At 44.9% G+C, this 20,704-nt stretch overlaps 1 protein-coding gene across 1 annotated transcript in view; it reads left to right on the forward strand.

Moving 5' to 3' along the window:
* pde11al (phosphodiesterase 11a, like) overlaps positions 1 to 20,704 on the forward strand; it is a 392,598-nt gene that overhangs the window by 910 nt on the left and 370,984 nt on the right. The gene's annotated exons all lie outside the window — the stretch shown is intronic.

Consider the following 20,704-nt stretch of genomic DNA (forward strand, 5'->3'; position numbering starts at 1 on the left):
CTGCCCCTGTTTTAATGCCACTTATTCTAAAATTGAGCGAACATTTTGTTCTCCCCCCATTGGTTTGTGGATACGAGAATGAATTGACATCAATAAGGTTGAAAACAGGTGGAATAGGATATATACTTTTTAACATCTCTCAAATCTGCCATTCAAGTTTCTAACAGATCAGTGGCAGACAACCAAAATGCTCAGGAGGCAGTTGGTATAATAATGAGGCTCCGTGCCTTAAACCTGATGTCTATTTTAAATGTATGCCTAACCAACTAGACTTCACACGCGTTGGGGCAACTGACAGCTAAAGAGAGTTGAGGAATGCTACATGAAAGAGGCAATTGCTTGTGGGCCAGGAGGTGACAGAGTGATCCTTCCAGCAAACCAGTATCCCCATTTCTCTCTCTCCCCCCGCCCCCCACCATCATCAGGCATCCCCATAATGGCACTGTCCTTGGACCCACAATTAGATGATCATTTACCACAACCTCATCCCCCCCCCCCCCCCCCCCCCCTTGCGATCACTTCCTTGTCAGGGAATAAAATGCTGTCTTATGAATGAGAATCATGCAATTGAGCCATGATCAGTTATTTCCGTTTCAATTTGTGTGGAAAGACAAGTGGGCTGTCATGAGGATCGACATGTTGCGAGATGAACAGCAACAACATTGGAGTGGGGTAGTTGGAAACATGAAATGAAATGAAAATGAAAATCGCTTATTGTCATGAGTAGGCTTCAATGAAGTTACTGTGAAAAGCCCCTAGTCGCCACATTCCGGCACCTGTTCAGGGAGGCTGGTACGGGAATTGAACCGTGCTGCTGGCCTGCTTTAAAAGCCAGCGATTTAGCCCATTGTGCTAAACCAGCCCCTTGAAATAAAATTCGCTTATTGTCACGAGTAGGCTTCAATGAAGTTACTGTGAAAAGCCCCTAGTCGCCACATTCCGGCGCCTTTTCGGGGAGGCTGGTACGAGATTTGAACCGTGCTGCTGGCCTGCCTGGGTCTGCTTTATAAGACAGCGATTTAGCCCAGTGTGCTAAACCAGCCCCTGTAATGCAATTATACGTCCAGGAAAACATCCATTCAGAGTTGGCAGACCTAATTGAGGAGGGGAGGGGTGGTGGTTGGTGGTTGAGATGGAACAATACCAGTAGGAAGTCTAAAGCCTCTGCTATTTTTGAGACTTTTTGCATTGTCATGAAAGGGGCAAGACTTCATATTTCCCATTTTTAGGATAAATTGCAGACCAGGAATGGGCTCACAGGTGGGAGCTCTCTGCAGCCTAAAGATCATATAACGTTTCTTCAGTTGGGATCCAGCATTTATGAGGTGCGTCAGACTGCTCTGCACAAAAGAAAGTGTCCTGGAACATTGAAGAAACCCAATACTTTGGGGTGAAACAATTCATACAGTCGGTGCCGAAATGCCTGATATACACCCAGGTTGTACAGCTCAGTGATTAGATGATTGAATAATGTTCCCTTGTTCACAACAGGCAGAGTACAGACCATATAGTTCCAAATAGAGCCGATAGTTTGCCACTGCTTTCTCTGTGGCAACACCTTGGCTGGAGTTGACTTGCCAATCAATCAGCACCTTTTTCTCCTTAGAATAAATTGTGATAGTTTGAAATTTGACTGTCTTGTCAAATGTCCTGCTTTTTCTCCTTAGAATAAATTGTGATAGTTTGAAATTTGACTTGACTTGTCAAATGTCCTGATGAGTACAAGACAAAAAGCTTCAACAACATGACTATTTTCCCCAGCAATATCTTGTCATCTGGTTACCATCCTCCTGCCAGTGGAAACAGTTTCTCTATACTTATTCTGTCAAAATACCTCACACCCCTATTGAACCTCCCCTCCATTTTCTCGGCCCCGAAGAGAACCAGGGCTGTGACCAGAGCAAATTGAGGATCAAATCTAACCAAATGGCTCCACCCCACAGTTGCATTAAGACCATTAGACATAGGAACAGAATTAGGCCATTGGCCCATTGAGTCTGCTCCGCCATTCAATCATGGCTGATATTTTTCTCATCCCCATAACCCCTGATCCCCTTATCGATCAAAAACCTATCTATGTCTTAAAGACACTCAGATTTTCTGATTACTTGGCAGTCACCGAGAGTATCATACAAATAGTAATGCGTGTCTAGAATTCATGAAAAGTGAAAGGTATAATACACTGAGGTATGCATATGTTGGGAGTGTTAGTGCTAGAGATTATATTAGCATAAATCCAGTGCTAATAAATTGTTGGGCCCTAATTTGCCGTCCGTTAGCAGATATCATTAGCTCCTGAGTTGGCAGTTTTTTAATTAAAATATATGATTTGCATTTAAGTAGCAAAAATATTTGGGTGGGAGAAAGGTCGTTGCAAGGTAAAGTGCAGAGAAGCAGCAATTGGAATTCGAATCAAATGCTGAAGGCAACATTGAAAGTAATAATTTTCTGTTTTCCAGTGCAAAAATGAGAAATACCTATTTTCATTTAACTTACGATCAGCTAACACATGGGAATGTCCTGTTTTGCAATTTATTCACAAGTTTGCAATTTCATTAGGAAACAAAAGCAGAGCCAATTCTAACACACCCATAAAAATGACAAATCAATAACACTTCCTAAGCAGCGAATGAGCCACATAACTGATATGAAAGGACAGACCATCAGCAGTATACAAAAAAGGTAATAAACAAGGCAGTATGTCACTGAAAAAATGACTATAATGTCATGACTTGGAGGAGTTCGAAAGAGGTCTGAAAGAAGTTGTACAACTTAAAATAACACCTAAAATGTGAGGTGTAAATGTTACTAGAAGGCAACAACAGAGAATATTTACAGGCTCTGTTCTACATCAGTCAAGAAAAGAGGCTACATCAGGAATTTCAGGTCTAAGTAAGAGGATCATAGAAGAAAACAAACAAAATTGCAATAGGCATTTTCTGTTTTTGTAAGGAATAATAATCTTTTTATTGTCACAAGTAGGCTTACATTAACACTGCAATGACATTACTGTGAAAAACCCCTAGTCGCCACATTCTGGTGCCTGTTCAGGTACACGGGGAGAATACAGAATTCTCAGCTGATACGGGAATTGAACCCGCGCTGCTGGCCTTGTTCTGCATCACAAACCAGCTGTCTTGCCCACTGAGCTAAACCAGCCCCCTGAATTGACACAATCTACAGAATGCTACAAAAAAATTATAATTAGATCAGTAACAAACAGATCAATAATCTTCTGGCACTTTGAGATGACACCACTTTCACTTGTTTACTTTTCATTAACATACGCAAAAAAAAAGAGAACCCTGTGGTGCCTAAAATAGAAATTTTACAAAAACATAATCCGCTGTAAGTTTCTTCCCCTCTCAGAAATAATCTAATCTGTGAACTTTGGGGACCACCCAGAGGCTTTGTAAAGTCATAATTGATTTCTAAAATATGGATTGATAATTGGCAAAATGCTATTAATATGCACCAATTATTTTATTTTACTGTGACATCAACGGACGCCAAATAAAGGTAAATGATTAGAATAATGTCTATTTGCATATTAATTAGATAACCTTCCTTTCCCAATAAACAACAGATAATTATCACTTAATTAATCATACAATGGTTCTGTCATAAGCATTAACCATTCAGCATAGTTGTCATCACTTATTAACAGCAAAGATCACACTGGCTGCCAACATCCACTGCCAATAGCCATTGTCAGCAAATAGGACAAAGCTACCTCTGAATTTCACAGTGCAGGTAAATAAAAAAATATCAGGAGTGATTTGAGATCTGTAATCTCAGTTGAAAGGTTCAGATGCCCGTTACCAACCATAAGAGATTTGCTCTAATTTAGTGTGGTATCATCTGAACCCCTCCAGTGGGATACATCCGGCTTCAAAGGTATTAGTGACCGTGGACTTCCATTGGCGTGGTCCAAGATTATGCTGGGAAAAATACAGCAGTGGTTTGCTTCCAGTGTGGTTGACTCAGAAACTCTCCAGTGCGATTAGCACCGTGGTAATTAGAACATAGAACATAGAACATAGAACAGTACAGCACAGAACAGGCCCTTCGGCCCTCGATGTTGTGCCGAGCAATGATCACCCTGCTTAAACCCACATACCCGTAACCCAACAATCCCCCCATTAACCTTACACTACGGGCAATTTAGCATGGCCAATCCACCTAACCTGCACATCTTTGGACTGTGGGAGGAAACCGGAGCACCCGGAGGAAACCCACGCACACACGGGGAGGACGTGCAGACTCCACACAGACAGTGACCCAGCCGGGAATCGAACCTGGGACCCTGGAGCTGTGAAGCATTGATGCTAACCACCATGCTACCATGAGGCTATGGGAATTATGGGAATTATGGGAATAGAATAGAATAGAATTGACTGCTCTCTAGTCTCTATTGGCAAACACCTCTCAATAGAGGATGAAATGCAGTTTTGGGAACTTTTGCGTTCCACACGATCCTTGGATCTCTCCCTCCAGGTCCAGGAAATGTATCTTCCTTTAGAATAATTTCTCTAATACTTTGCTTTTATTACACTTTTTCTCCCATTTTAGTTTCAAGAATATTTCCTAATATTCACATCTTTTATAAACACGTATGTGAAGTACTTGTTACAAATTGCCATGAATTTCTTTTTAATTCCCTTTTTACTGATTATATGATGATTTATTAATAGCACTGCTCATTGGTTCCTTAACATTCCATAATTCTAGCTGAAGGACCGTTGAGCTCAAATAGGCCTATCTGATAATCATACAATAATTGTAGAGGATGAAAGATGCTTGGTCCAGAAAGATTCTAAATTCCCTCCATTTCAGCAGTAATTTAAAAAAAAATTGAGGTTTTAGCCTCCACTACTCTTCCTGGATGTCTATTTCCTACATTGATCATGCTACGAGCGAAGAACTTTCTCGAGTATCAGTTCTAAAAAATATTTTGTATTAATTTTATCTTGTGATCTTTTGTCGACTCAAATGTATTTTGATGTATTCAAGGTTCACTTTTTCCATGTCCTTTAATTATCTTGCATACCACACGTTAAGATCTTTGCTCTGACATCTCCGCTCTAGGTTGAAAAGCATACGTTTCTCCAGTCTTTTCTTCAAAATTTGGATCTTTGACATTGAAGATCAGCTTTGCGACTCATCTCTGCATTGCTTCTTGTACTTGAATATGTTGCTTGCATCTTAGAAAATCAAAGCAAATGCAGTTCTCAGTGTGCTGTCAAGTTGCTTGATCATGTTCTTCTCTAATATTCTATATTTTTAGCTGCACAGAAAAAGCTTGCAAATATATAGTGATTTTTGTTATTTGAGAATACTCCAAAGATTATCAGTCAATTATGTACTTTTGAAGTACGATCACTGTTGCAATGTTAAAAAAAATTTGTTTGACAGTAAGTTCACACAAAGAGAAGAAAATAATTATTCATAATGTTTATTATGTTAATTTTCAACTTCTGGGCTTTTATTTTCTCTACGACTGCTTTCTTACCAAAATAATTTCTTGTTTGCTATATGTTTATCCTCTGCAGCCTTTTAAAACAAAAAAAAAATTAGGTCCTTCCATTCTTCTTTGATCGACCTTGTAACATATTTTGGCAGTTCCTTTTATTTATCTCAGTGACTAAATTCTCCTTTCCCTCTGTAGTATTCATGGATTTGTTTTCCCTTTTTATAAGCTTTTGATTTATTTGTGAATCCATTTTGGGTCACATAATTTAGTCATGAACTTGTTATTTCAGGAATAAGGAGGGGACCCCGCATCCCCCAAAGACTTCTTGTAAAACTGGTGGATGCAGTGGTGAGTGCCTGGGTAGGTGGTGGGCATAGTAGGTGGTGGGCATAGCACCTGCTGCATTTAATTTGCCCTCCTGCCTCCAATGGGGAAGCGTTAAATCCAGCCCATGGTGTTGTGAAACCTATTTGCCTGACATTCTCTTATTTATTTTTAGCCCTTTTCTAATGCTATATCACTGAATCTAGAGTTTAGTGTTTGATTTCCAGATCATGTCGACGATAACCCTGTTGTGCTGGTCAGTCACTGTCGGTGGTCTTTGCTATGCTTTGTAAAGTACCTCAGGTGTGAACTTGTATTCAAGAAAAAACTTAAGCGGGAGAATCCAGTTAAGAATGTTGTGCAGTGCTGGCCAGAGGCAACAGAGGAGCTCCTATGTGACTGCTTGGAGTCAGTGGACTGGCCCATGTTTAAGAACTCAGCGACCAACCGAAACGAGTATGCCACCACCGTCACAGACTTGATCAACAAATGTGTAGACAACTGCAAAGAAAGTAGTACGTACGTTCCCCAACTGGAAACCATAGCTTAATCGGGAGATTGACGCCCTACTGAAGGCCAAGTCTGGGGCGTTTAAGTCAGGTGACCCTGACCTATACAAGGAATCCAGGTATGACATGTGCAAAGTCATCAGCGATGCCAAGAGACAATATCAGACCAAATTAGAGTCACAGACTAGCGCTACAAGGAAAGGCTTAAACAACATAAGCTATAAAGTGAATACCGAACAGAATCTCCGGCAGCACACACCCCTCCCCGATGAACTTCGTGCATTCTATGCTCGGTTCAAGCAGGAAACTATCAAACCACTGTCGACTGCCCAGCAGCCCCGGACATGCTTACACCCACCGTTACAGCTCCTGAAGTCAGATCGGCCTTCTTGACCATGAACCCTCGGAAGGCGAGGGCCCGGATGGGGACCCTGGTTGTGCACTCAGATCCTGGTAGGACCAGCCAGCAGATGTGTTCGTGGACATCGTCAACTTCTCCTTTCTCCGTCCTGAGGTCCCTACCTGCTTCAAGAAGATCACCATCATACTAGTGCCAAAGAGGAACCACGCAACATGCCTCAATGACTATCGTCTGGTGGCCTTGCCATTGATCAAAATGAAGTGCTTCGAGAGGTTGGTCATGTGACACATCAACTCCATGCTCCCAGAATGCCTAAATCCACTGCAATTTGCATACTGCCACAACCTGTCCACAGCAGATGCCATCTCCCTGGCCCTACACTCATCCCTGGAGCATCTCAACAACAAGGACTCCTACATCAGACTTCTATTGACTGCAGCTCCGCCTTCAACATCTTAATCCCAGCCAAGCTCATATCAAAGCTCCAAACCTAGGACGTGGCTGCTCACTCTGCAACTGGATCCTTGACTTTTTGACCCATAGACTGCAATCTGTAAGAATAAACAATAACACCTTCTCCACGATAGTCCTCAATCCTGGGACCCGGCAAGGCTGTGTACTGAGGCCCCTACTATACTCCCTATACACCCACGACTGCTTGGCAAAATTTGGTTCCAACTACACTTACAAGTTTGCTGATGACGTGATGGTTGTGGATCCGATCTCGAACAACGATGAGTCAGAATACAGGAGGGAGATGGAGAACCTAGTGAAGAACCTACGGGCAGCACGGTAGCATTGTGGATAGCACAATTGCTTCACAGCTCCAGGGTCCCAGGTTCGATTCCGGCTTGGGTCACTGTCTGTGTGGAGTCTGCACATCCTCCCCGTGTGTGCGTGGGTTTCCTCCGGGTGCTCCGGTTTCCTCCCACAGTCCAAAGATGTGCAGGTTAGGTGGATTGGCCATGATAAATTGCCCTTATTGTCCAAAATTGCCCTTAGTGTTGGGTGGGGTTACTGGGTTATGGGGATACGGTGGAGGTGTTAACCTTGGGTAGGGTGCTCTTTCCAGGAGCCGGTGCAGACTCGATGGGCCGAATGGCCTCCTTCTGTACTGTAAATCCTATGAAAGTGGTGTAATGACAACACTCTATCCCTCAATGCCAGCAAAACTAAAGAGCCAGTCATTGACTTCAGGAAGCAAAGTACTGTACACACCTCTGTCTGCATCAACGGGGCCAAGGTGGAGATGGTTGATAGCTTCAAATTCCTAGGTGTGCACATCACCACCAAAATGTATCCCTGTCCACCCACATTGACGCTACAACCCAAGAAAGCATATCAGCGCCTATACCTTCTCAGGAAACTACGGAAATTTGGCATGTCTACATTGACTCTTACCAACTTTTCAGGTGCACCATAGAAATCATCCTATCTGGCTGCATCACAGCCTGGTATGGCAACTGCTCGGCCCAAGGCCAGAAGAAACTACAGAGTGGTGGATACCGCCCAATCCCTCTCACAAAGCCACCTCCCATCCATTGACTCCATCTACATCTCCTGCTGCCTGGGGAAAGCTGGCAGCATAATCAAAGACTCCTCCCACCCGGCTTACTCACTCCTCCAACTATCCATCAGGCAGGAGATACAAAAGTCTGAGAACACGCACAGATTCAAAAACAGCTTCTTCCCCACTGTTACCAGACTCATAAACAACCCTGTTATGGACTGATCTGATCTCTTCACACATCTTCTCTACCGAGTAGTACTACACTTCTGTATGCTTCACCCGATGCCTGTGTCAATCTATTTACACTGTGTGTATTTTATGTTTGCCCTATTATGTATTTTCTATTCATATGCGGAATGATCTGTTTGAGCTGCACACAGAAAAATACTTTTCACGGTTTAGCACACTGGGCTAAATAGCTGACTTTTAAAGCAGACCAAGGTAGGCCAGAAGCACTGTTCAATTCCCGTACCAGCCTCCCCGAACAGGCGCCGGAATATAGTGACTAGGGGCTTTTCACAGTAACTTCATTGAAGCCTACTTGTGACAATAAGCGATTTTCATTTCAATTTCATTTCAATCCAATCCAATTGCTTAATTTGAGAGTCCAAATCTTTGCTTTGGATTGGAGGAGCCTGACCTGCACTTTTGCAGCTTGTAAAATGCACAACTCACCCATTTGTAACCGAATATGCCATTTTTTGTAATTCTACACTGGGGGCAAGTTCATAGCACGGGGGCCAGCGCGGTAGCATTGTGGATAGCACAATTGCTTCACAGCTCCAGGGTCCCAGGTTCGATTCCGGCTTGGGTCACTGTCTGTGTGGAGTCTGCACGTTCTCCCCATGTGTGCGTGGGTTTCCTCCGGGTGCTCTGGTTTCCTCCCACAGCCCAAAGATATGCAGGTTAGGTTGATTGGCCATGATAAATTGCCCTTAGTGTCCAAAATTGCCCTTAGTGTTGGGTGGGGTTACTGGGTTATGGGGATAGGGTGGAGGTGTTGACCTTGGGTCGGGTGCTCTTTTCAAGAGCCGGTGCAGACTCGATGGGCCGAATGGCCTCCTTCTGCACTGTAAATTCTATGATCTATGATAGTCCATTTTGTGAACATTGTTAGGGTGTGGGAGGAGTATGGGTGCAGGCACGCGCCATTTCGAAGGCCCAGCTCCCAACATTACTTAATCCAACCTCTTCCCCCATTCCACCCATGTCCCCTCCGATTTTATCCATGGCCCACCAAAGCAAAGGTGAACTAATTGAAGGGGAACTGGGTAGTAGGGCCGATGAGCAGGTAGTATGTGGTTGCTGATCAAGGAGGGTCTGGTGGCCTGAAATGCATTTGTTTCAATGTGAGAAGTTTAACAGGTAAGGCAGATGAACTGAGAGCTTGGATTAGTACTTGGAACAATGAGTTGTTGCCATTACAGAGACTTGGTTAAGGGAAGGACAGGATTGGCAGCTTAACTTTCCAAAATACAGATGTATAGAGGGGAATGTAAAAGGGGTGGCGGAGTTGCACTACTGATTAAGGATAATATCACAGCTGTACTGCGGGAGGACATCTCGGCGGGCTCATACAGCAAGGCAATATGGGTAGAAGTCAGGAATAGGAAAGGTGTATTCACAATGTTAGGGGTTTACTATGGGCCTCCCAACAGCCAGCAGGAGATAGAGGAACAGATATGTAGGCAGATTTTGGCAAGGTGTAAAGGTAACAAGGTTGTTGTGGTGGGTGGTTTTAACTTCCTTCATATTGACTGGGACTTACTTAGTACTGGGGCGTAGATGGGGCAGAGTCTGTATAAAGAAGCATCCAGGAGGGCTTCTTAAAACAGTATGTTGATACTCCAACTAGGGAAGGAGTTGTACTGGACCTCGTATTGGGAGCCTGGAACTTGCAGCCAGGGGAGATAGTGGAAGCAGATATGACAGTGACTTTTAAGGGGCATCTTGACAAATACATGAATAGGATGGGAATAGAGGGATGTGGTCCTCCTGAAGGGTAGGGGTTTTTAGTTCAGATGGGCAACATGGTCAGTGCAGGCTTGTGTACATTCCTCAGAAGCCACAAAACAGCAATGCGTATGATTTTTAAAATAATTGGAAACGCATTAAAACTTGACAGTTAACCTAAGAAATCTCTGAATGTAAACACACTATCTTGGACAAACCCCCCCCCCCCCCCCCCCCCAAGAACAATCTTTTCGCACTAATTTGGTTTGTAAGTAGACATAAGCCGCACAGTCACATTCTGCTATTATAGGCTCTGAACAGTTTCAATAGTTCTAAGACTAGTCCTGAGCGGAAGCTTTTGAGATACAGCCAAGCATTCATATTAGAGCAACTGTCCTAACAAAAGCTTCATTGATAGGACAGATTTCCATTTCTATTTCAAAGCAGAGGCAATCAGTGGAGGGGGAGCAGGTAATTTTTTTTTCTACGTGTAAAATTAGCCAGATATAGTCTAATTATATCCGAGTACAACACATGAGAAGAACAGAACACATTTTAACACTTTGAGTAAAATATGTTGCTTTATCCATTGGAAAAGTACTGTAACGCATATGAACAATTGTACAATTCTGGTAAATATTAGTCAACTTGTCTACATATGTGGTAAAGACACCTACATTACAATATGGTGCCTAATAATGACTACTTGAAATTGTGAAAACATTTTATTTGCCCCTTGGAATGTTGCCACCGTCTAAGAAGGCTTTCCATTTTTATTTTCCATATGAATGGGCAATTTTAGCGTGGCCAATCCACCTAGCCAGCACATCTTTTTGGGTTGTGGGGGGCCTGACCTATGCAGACATGGGGAGAATGTGCAAACTCCACACGGACAGTTACCTGGGGTCGAACCGTGCTGCCCAGGCTTTTCATTTTATTTCTGAACTCTCAAACCTGGTGTGCTTTTAATGGGCTTCCAAAATTCCACCACATGAAAACGGTAAGGGAGAAAATCCAATTTTCCTCCCATTTAAAATGGGGAGCCTGACCTTTGCTGAGGGGGGGGGGGGGGGGGGGGGGGGGGTTGCACATTCCACACTAGGGTCTCAATTTTTGTGGAGCCATGGAGATTCTGAAGTCCTTCAAAAATGGTGGTCAAGACCCAGATCTGGAAGTCCTGCTCCCAGTTTCACCAGATGAAATTTTTGCCGTTAAGCAAAGGAGCGGTCTTGCGATGCAGTGGTAGAAGCTCTGGGACCAAGTCCAATTTCTCTTGGCCAGAAGCTCTGGGACCAAGTCCAATTTCAAGGGGTGAAGCATGACCCACATGAGGAAAATACAATCTCAGCAGGGTCATCTGAACTCTGTGCTGAGTGCAAACAAATCCCATTTTTGGTGTAGCAAGCGCCTTAACACGGGAGTTATGAATTTGAACAGATTTAAATGCTCGTGAAGGACAGGTGAGGTATGTAGAACTGTCAAACCCAATCCTTTTTGTAAAGAAAAAAAGCCTGCATGTATTGATGGGAGTTAGAAAATTCATACCATTAAGTTACTTAAGTCCCAGCCCTTTAATAATTTGAACAGCATGCCTGTGTCAGTGAGAGTTGAAAAACACCTGTTCTAGGATTTAGAAAAGCTGTTTGTTGATGTTACCCCAAAACCTAACGTTATTAATGGTTAGCTGTTTTCCACAACCCATCATTCTTAGTAGGGGATCTTGAGTTTATAGTTTGGTTGAAAGTTAGAGGTGATTAAAGTATTCATGGTCTTTGTGGGACTATGAATACAAGTCTTTTAGTTTCAATAGGGTTTTAAGTACTTGAGGGGCAGTTTTGAATAGGTTTTGATGATTGGGACTTTAAAAATTTATAATGAAGTCTGTAATATTTATGTTTCATCTCTGGATGGTTATTGAGGTCTGCCCATGTTGGATTATGGGTGGGTTGGTATAGCTGCTAAGGGCAAAGAGTGGTGGGTTAGGGGACATCTATTGTCATAAATTGACATGGAAAGAGCATGGGGAGTGGATGGGTGATGGAGTGTAAAGGCTGAGAGCTGAATAGTTATTATAAAACAACTGCAACAACGGCTCAGCGGACTTTGGGCCCTTTTAATTAGCCCCATTCGGCAGCCCTTGGCTCCCTCCAACACTTGCAAATGGGGGTGATGGTCGCAACTCCACCTCGTATCCACAATCTCAGACCAATATTGCACCATTTTTACACTTTTTTTCCTGAGGTGGGTGTACCAAGCCAGCAAATTTCCCAACGCAAGCTATAAGTCTCCAGAGTGAAAATCCTATCCTATTCATTCCCATCCTGCATGAAGGCCAGAGGAAAATAGCATAAGGTTGAGAATGCAGAGGGAAGTCAGATTTCCTCCAACAAAAACCAAATGTGGCCATTTGCTTACCAACACATGTCTCTACCTAGAGGATAATTCAGACTGAGATGTCTTAATCAGTGTAGTTAACTTTTTGTGCCTTTCCTTCTCCCAAAGGATCAACTTCATTCACATGCTTCAAACTTGAGCCATGTTTCCGTCACTGTTCTTGCAACCTCAAATTGTCATTCTATCCTTCGGGGTACCGGAGCAGCCAGAGCTACACATGGGGAAGAGGGCCAACGCTCTTGCTTTCGCTTCCCTAATCGCATGCCGGAGAATCCTGCTCGGCTGGCGATCGACTATACCACTCAAAGCTGCAGACTGGCTAGCTGACCTTTTGGAATTTGTCCACCTGGAGAAGATTAAGTACGCCATCCGAGGGTCAGAGGAAGGCTTCCTGGATACTTGGGGGCAGTTTGTCTGCCTGTTCCAAAACCTGTTCGAGACCAGCAACGAGGAGTAAGCCAGGGGGGAAAAAAAGATGAAGAACCAAAGGACTGCGCAACCCGGGGGGGGGGGGGGGGGGAAATGTTTCATAGAATTTACAGTGCAGAAGGAGACCATTTGGCCAATCGAGTCTGCACTGCCTCTTGGAAAGAGCACCCTACCCAACCACACACCTTCACCCTATCCCCACAACCCAGTAACCCCACACAACACTGAGGGCAATTTTGGACACTTGAGGGCAATTTAGCATAGCCAATCCACTTACCCTGCACATCTTTGGACTGTGGGAGGAAACCAGAGCACCCGGAGGAAACCCACGCACACATTGGGAGAACGTGCAGACTCTGCACAGACAGTGACCCAAGCCGGGAATTGAACCTGGGACCCTGGAGCGGTGAAGCAATTGTGCTAACCACAATGCTACCATGCTGCCCCAAATGGGGAAACAACAAGAGAAGGGGAGGGGGGGGGGGGGGGGGGAAATGGGGAAACAACAAGAGAAGGGGAGGAGGAAGAGGGGGGGGGGATATCCATAGACCGATCCAGAGGGCAGCAAAATGTACATACAGTTAGTCAAATGAAGGACAAAACAAACCTCTCTAAACTAATGCAAATTAGCGCGGGCAAGAAAAATTTTATGCATACAAGTAACAACTGTTTATAAATATGAGAAAAGCCAATAAAAAGATTTTAAAAAAATTTAAAAAAAAAAAACTTGCCATTCTATCACTGGCGACCATACCATCAGCTGCTCGGCCCCACGCTCTGGAATTGATCCCCAACATTTCTCTTCTCCTTCAAGATATTATATCTCTTCAACCAAAAGATTGACCTAATATCAGATTATGTGGCTTGACTACTTTTTTTGTCACACTTCAGTGAAGCACCTTGGAATGTTTTGTCGGTCTGAAGGTGCTAAAGTTGGTATTGTACGGCATTATAGTTTTCTATTGCCACTCCAGTCTCTAATCCTGACATTTTATTTTCTGTACTTGCATTTTCTTTAGATTTGCTTGCCCCAGTCTGTCTATTTGTGCTCTCTGGATCAGCATTTTATCCTGAATATTGATATCAATAAATCCCAGCTGCCTACATTAGAAACAAAGAAAATAGAAACCGGAATAGGCCATTCGGTTCTTTTGAGCTTGCTCTGCCATTCTATGACCACAGCTGATTATCCGACTCAGTAACTTTCTACATCTAACCTGTTCCCACTTTTCCACCCCCTCATATCCTTTAATCTCTTTGGCCCCACGAGTTATATTTAACTAATTCTTGAAAACCTACAATGCTTTGGCCTCGACTGCTTTCTGTGATAGAGAATTCCACAGGCTCACCACTGTCTGGGTGAAGAAATTTCTCCTCAACTCCGTCCTAAATGGTTTACCCCGAATCCTTTGATCCCTGGTTCTAGACTCCTCCTACCATCGGGAACATCCTTCCTGCATCTATCCTGTCTAATCCATTAGGTTTCTGAGATTCCCCCCATTCTCTCAACCAACTCGATCTCTCCTCGTACATCAGTCCCACCATCCCAGCTGTCAGTCTGGTAAACTTTTGCTGCCCTCCCTCCATAGCAAGAACGTTCTTCCTCAGATAAGTAGACCAAAACTGCACACAATATTACAGGTGTGGTCTCACGAAGGTCCTGTATAATTGCAGCAAGACATCCCTGCTCCTGTACTCTAATACTCTCGCTATGAAGGCCAACATACCTTTTGCCTTATTCACTGCCTGCTGCACGTGCACGCTTACTTTCAGCGACTGATGTACAAGGACACCCAGGTCTTGTTGCACATTCCCCTCTCTCAATCTATAGCCATTCGGATAATAATCTGACTTCCTGTAAGTAGGCCTTTCTAATTAGCCCAACTCGGCAGCCTGCAGCTACTAAAACTCAGTAGCCTGTAGCTACTGTACCTCTAACCCTGCATCTGGGGGTGGTGGTCCTGACTCCACCCCATACCCACACACTCCGATCAAAATGAACCATTTGGGACACTTTTTTTTTCCTGCAGTGGATGTGCCAATCCTAAATTTACATTTATCCACGTTACACTGCATCTACACCGACATCCGGTGACAACATGTATCAGCAAGTTGCACATAAGGTGGCTTCTGTGTAGGTCCCAATACTTCATGCATTTTTCCCTTTTTTGGGGAGGAACTTTTGGCTCTAACCCAAAGGTCCGATAGAGAAAGTGGAGTTTGGTCATTTTGATGTCTGGGCTGACATCAACGAAAGGTGGAGGAGGGAAATCGCAAGTCCCAAGGATTCGACATAGATGGCAGGGCAAGCGACCGTGCCCATCACCCTGGATATGATGGCGGGGTGATGGGAACAAATTGGGTAAGTTCGGTGGGGAGATGGATGAGTGATTCAAGAGGTATGGCCAAGAAATGAGGGTGTTATTAAAGCTATGATAGAGGAGGCTTTGGCAAGGGAAAAGCTTAGCAAGAGGGCTAAGGAGGCAGGCGAGCAGGCTGAGAAGTTGAAAGGCATGGAGGTGGTCTTGTCTCAGCGCGAGGAGTGACTTGTGTCATTGGAAGCCAAAATGGGGCTTGTTGGCAAGAGAAATAAGGGCTTCCAGGCAAACTAGATGACATGGAGAATAGGTCCAGGGGCATGAACCTGAGACTGATGGGTCTCCGTAGGGAGTTGAGGGCTCAAGGCCAATTGAATACGTCTCTGTGGTGGGCGGACATGGTATTTTCTGTGCCAGAGCTCCACGCCAAAGCCGAGACGAATGAGGCATTGAATTCCACAGCTTTCAAAGGAAGGAGCAGGTCCTGGAGTGGGTCAAAAAATGCCAGAGCATTGATTGGGATGGTAACATGGTAAGAATTTACCAGGTCATCGGCACTGAGCTGGTGAGGCGACGGGCAGCCTTTAATAAGGTGAAGATGATCCTGTCTAACCAAAGAGTGCGGTTTGGGGTGGTGTAACCAGCAAAGCTGAGTCACATTTGACTCAAAGGATATTTACTTGTAGAATCTAGAGCAGGCTGATACCTTCATCAGAGATCATGGACTGGGCACGGTTTGAGAGGTGTGGGTGGAGTGTTTGGGGTTTTACTCTTGTTGATTCGAGTTGGGTTGGGGTAATGGTAGAGATGGTTAGGTAGGAGGCACTTGTCTCTTTTCATGTTTATTCTCATTTCCAGGCTCAGTAGTTGTCAGGACAGTGGGGGTGGGGGGTAGAGACACCTTGCTCGCGCTAGGAAGTAGGCTAGTTAATGGAAGTCAAGTGTGGTTGGGGCTGCGACTTGTTGGGCCAGTGAGATTAAGCTCGATGGGTCCAGAAGGTTGGGGTGGCAGTGGGGAAGAAAAGTTAGTGCAGGCGGCAGACTGTCTGCTGACTGGGGGGAAACTAAAAATAACCAGGAATGTTTCTTTGTTCCACTATTTGCGTGGGGCTGGTCGCCAGTTTAGGTGGGCCTGTGACCTGGGAATAATCAGTGACGCTATGGCGTATCACGGTGGTAATTGCTGACTCGATGAGGAGGGTGGGTGAGAGATCCCCTAACAAGGGGGTCACCTGGAATGTGGGGAGCCTGTGGGCTCCAGATAAAAGAGCATGGATTTTCGTTCAAGGGGCTGATGTGATGTTTATCCAGGAGACCCACATGTGCGAGCAAAATCAGGTGCGTCATCGTAAAGTTTGGGTGAGGCAAGTTTTCCACTTCGGGTTCGAGAGCAGGGCCTGTAGGGTGGCAAATCTCATTAATAAAAAAGTCTGGTTTTGTTTGGAGAAAGTATTGGAAAAGTGGACTTGCGGCATGTTAAGTAATGGGGGTTTTGGAAGGGAAACGGGTGGTGTTGGTGAAAGTATACACCCTGAATTGGGACGATACGATGTTCATGAAATGGTGTTGGCAGCGATACCAGATCAATGGGGATATGAACTGTGTGTTGGACCTGAGGGTGAATTGATCTAGCGAAGGTCATTGGTCTGGGGGTATGGCGAAGGTGTAAAATTTCATTTATGGAGGAAACTGGGGTGGTAGACCCTTGGAGGTTCAGGCATCCGGGGGAAAAAGAGTTTTCGTCCTTCTCCCCAGGACATAAATGGGTTCTCCAGGGTTTACTATTTTGTCGTGAGCTGTATATTGGAAGAGGTGAAGAAGTCGACGTGTACTCGGTGGTGGTCATTTCTGACCATGGCCCATATTAAGTGGACCTGGAGTTGGAGGTAGGCTGGAGGCGTCGCAAGGAGTGGCGGTTAGATTTAGGTCACTGGACCTGCAGTTCTGTGGAAGGATCTCGCAGGCTATCCAGGATTATATCTTGAACAACGATAATGGCGAGGTCTCACCCTCGATACCATGGGAGTCGCTGAAGGTAGTAATCAAGGGAGAAATTATATCTGAAGAGGACAATTTGAGCATCCTTGGTCGTATACTGCAACCATTTAAAACCTACAGTTTCAGCATTTTATGGGGAAGTTGAATTCTTCAATTCAGGCTATTGCCAAGTGTAATAGATATTATAAGCACACAGTGTGTCTAGGAGAAACCAGGTTTCAGGCAGAGAAACTGCGTATGTTACAATTCCACAATGTGTAACAAAGTACCATTATGATGGTCCTAGTAAATCTGCTGATAGCAATAGGGAGGTGGTTTGATCGCTACACTCCGGATGTCAGACCACCGATGTCACAAATTGCCAGACAACATGCATGCCTTTTGTAATGGATAGTTTAATTAAGCATGCAGACCGTTTATGTGATTAGTTAATTATTTTATATACTATGCCTAATGTAACCTTAATCGATAATCATGATTGGACATAGTTAACAAATGATTGGTATATGCTAATTTCTTGTGATTGAATCTCAAGGTATAACTCTACTATTCTTGAATCTGGGCTTTCTTTTGGTGTTCTAATTGGAAAGCTGAGAGCCCTTGCAATAGCTTGTATATAAAGAATAGTTTTTAACTCCAAAAGTCTTTGTCTGGTCTCTCATGAGTGAGGGTAAAATACACTACAGTCGATTAGCTGGACAAAGTTTCCCTCTACAATATCTTTCAAGGCACATGGAGAGTGAGGAGGGAGAGGGAGAAAACTGGCAGATGATATATCATAGAGGTAGATCGTAGATTTCCAAGCAGTCCATCCCCAGAATCACTAGCAGATAGGAAAAAACTGCAAACGAAGTTCGATTCAAGCCACAGATGGGACAGTGTGACAGTTGAGGGAAGCTAAAGGGGCAATGGAGAGAAGCAAGCCAGCTCCTGGCATATCAACTGAGGAAATGGGAGGCAGAGAGAGATTGTTCAGATTAGGGTGCAGAATGGGAGTCTGTTTTTTTGGCTCCGAAGAAGGTGAATGGGGTAAATACGCCATTCACCTTCTTCGGGCGTTCTACGAGAAGTATTAAGTCCAACCGCCTCAGGATCAGAGGAGTATGGTGAAATTCCTGGGAGAGTTGGAGTTTCCCAAGGTGGGGGAGGAGTTATGCGATGAACTACACGCTTTGCTGGAGTTGGAGGAGATCAAAGAGGCACTGGAATTGATGAAGTCGGGAGAGGTGCCGGGACCCGATGGGTTCCGGGTGGAATTTTATTTTTGTAGATCAGCTGGGCCCTGGGCCCCATGTTGTTGGGGATGTTCAGGGATTCCTTTGAGAGAGGTGCCTTGCCACAGTTGGTGGAGCAGGCGTCGATTTCTGTGCTCCTGAAGAAGGATAAAAGACCCAGCAGACTGCGGGTCATATTGTCCGATCTCCCTGTTAAACGTGGACGCAGAGCTTCTAGCTAAGGTGTTGGTGTTAAGACTGGAGTCTTGTCTTCCGGAGGTGTGTGGAAAGACAAAATGGGATTTGTAAAGGGGTTAAGGTTGACTGCACACCTGGGGAGGGTCAGGTTCCGGAGATCATTGTTTTGCTAGATGTGGTGAAAGCGTTTGACCGGGTAGAGTGGGACTACCGGCTCGCGATACTAGAGAAATTTGGGTTTGGACTGAGCTTTGTAGCGTGGATGTGGCTGGTGTATGCAGCCCTATTCACCAGTTTTTCCACTAACAAAGTGACTTCTGAGCGCTTTCACCTGCACCGGGCACTAGGCAGAGATGTGCAATGTCCCCTTTGTTATTTGTGTTAGCAATAAAAGCCATTAGCCATGGCGCCTAGGGCTTCAAAAGCTTGGAAGGGGATAGTTAGAGAAGGGGTGGGACATACGGCCTTGCTATACTCCGACAACTTGTTAGGGATCCGGAGGAGTCAGTGGGAAGTATTATGGGGATCTTGCAGCATTTTGGGGCCTTTTTCTGGCTGTAAGCTAAATCTAGGAAAGCCCAAATACTTTGTGGTTAGGGAATTGGGGCGGAGAGTGGGGCTCAGCGGGTTACCCTTCGGTTAGCAGGAAGTAATTTTCTGTATCTGGGGTCGAGATAGTAAGAGACTGGGGGAAATTCCAGAGGTTGAACTATAAAAATCTGGTGGGGGGGTCAATGCGGACCTGCAAATATGGGACAGTCTCCCATAATCCTTGGCGAGCCGTGTACAATCGATTATGGTGAAAATCTTGCTGATTTTTATTTTTATTTCAGTGCCTCCCGGTGTTCCTGCCGTAGACGTTTTTCGGGAGAGATTGACTGGCTTGTGATTGGGCTATTTGGGCATGTAAGGGCCCGAGGATTAGGAGGATGGTGTTTCAGTCCCTGTGTGTGCGTGGGTCTCACTCCCCCCCCCCCCCCCCCCCCCCCCCCAAAGATGTGCAAGGTGGATTGGCCACACTAAATTGCCCCTTAATTGGATTTTAAAAAATTGGGTACTGTGAATTCATTTAAAAAAAGGAGGATGGTGCTTCAGAGGGAGAGACAAGCAGGGGGCTTGACCTCACCAAACTTTCAACATTACTATTGGGTGGTTAATGCTGAAATGGTGCTGGAGTGGTGAGGGGACTTGGCAGAGCTGTCGATCTGGATGGAAGCAGAGTCTGTGAGGACAGCAAGACTGGAGGAATTGATAACGGCTCCGCTCTCGGTGGTGCCGAAGAAACACTCGACTAACCCGGTGGTAGTGGCCACGGAAATTTGGAGCTCCGTCAACATTTCAATTTGAAGGCTGCATCAAGGCAAGCTCCCATCTGTACAAGCCAGTGATTCAAGCCTGCTAGGCTGGATGTGAGGTTTAGAGAGTGGAAGGAGAAGGGGTTGGACAAGGTGGGGGATTTATTTCTAAAAGGTTGGTTTGCTAGCCTGGGGGAGCTGAAGGACAGATATGGGCTGACACACGCTGAGGGGTTCAGGTATCTCCAGGTGCATAGCTGAGTCAAAAAAGTACTTTTTGGCCTTCTGATGAAGCAGCCGTTTGCCTTGCTCGAGCGGATTTTTTTCTGCTTGTGGTCGGAGGTGGCCACTACGTTCGGCATATACCGGCGGATAGCGTGGAAGGAAATGGGCTTAGTAGGGGGAGTGATGGCAAAGTGGACAGAAGAGCTGGGGTCAATTTTGGAGGAGGAGGTTTGGAGCGAGGCACTGAGGAGGGTGAATGTGACCTTGTCCTATGTGAGGCTGAGTCTCATTCAGCTAAAAGTAGTGTTTCAAGCACACCTTACGAAGGTTGGAATGAGATGATTTTTCAATGGGGTGGAGGACAGATGCGATCGATGTTGGAGGGGGCAGGTGCACCTCACGAACAAGCTTTTTTTGTCATACCATGTCAGAAATCCTGAACATTGGGTTGGAGCCTTGCCCACTTGTCGTGATTTTTGAGGTTGCCAGAGCTCCTGGTGGTG

The sequence above is a fragment of the Scyliorhinus canicula genome, chromosome 5 (genome assembly GCF_902713615.1).
Source record: "Scyliorhinus canicula chromosome 5, sScyCan1.1, whole genome shotgun sequence".
In the NCBI taxonomy this organism is placed as follows: Eukaryota; Metazoa; Chordata; class Chondrichthyes; order Carcharhiniformes; family Scyliorhinidae; genus Scyliorhinus; species Scyliorhinus canicula.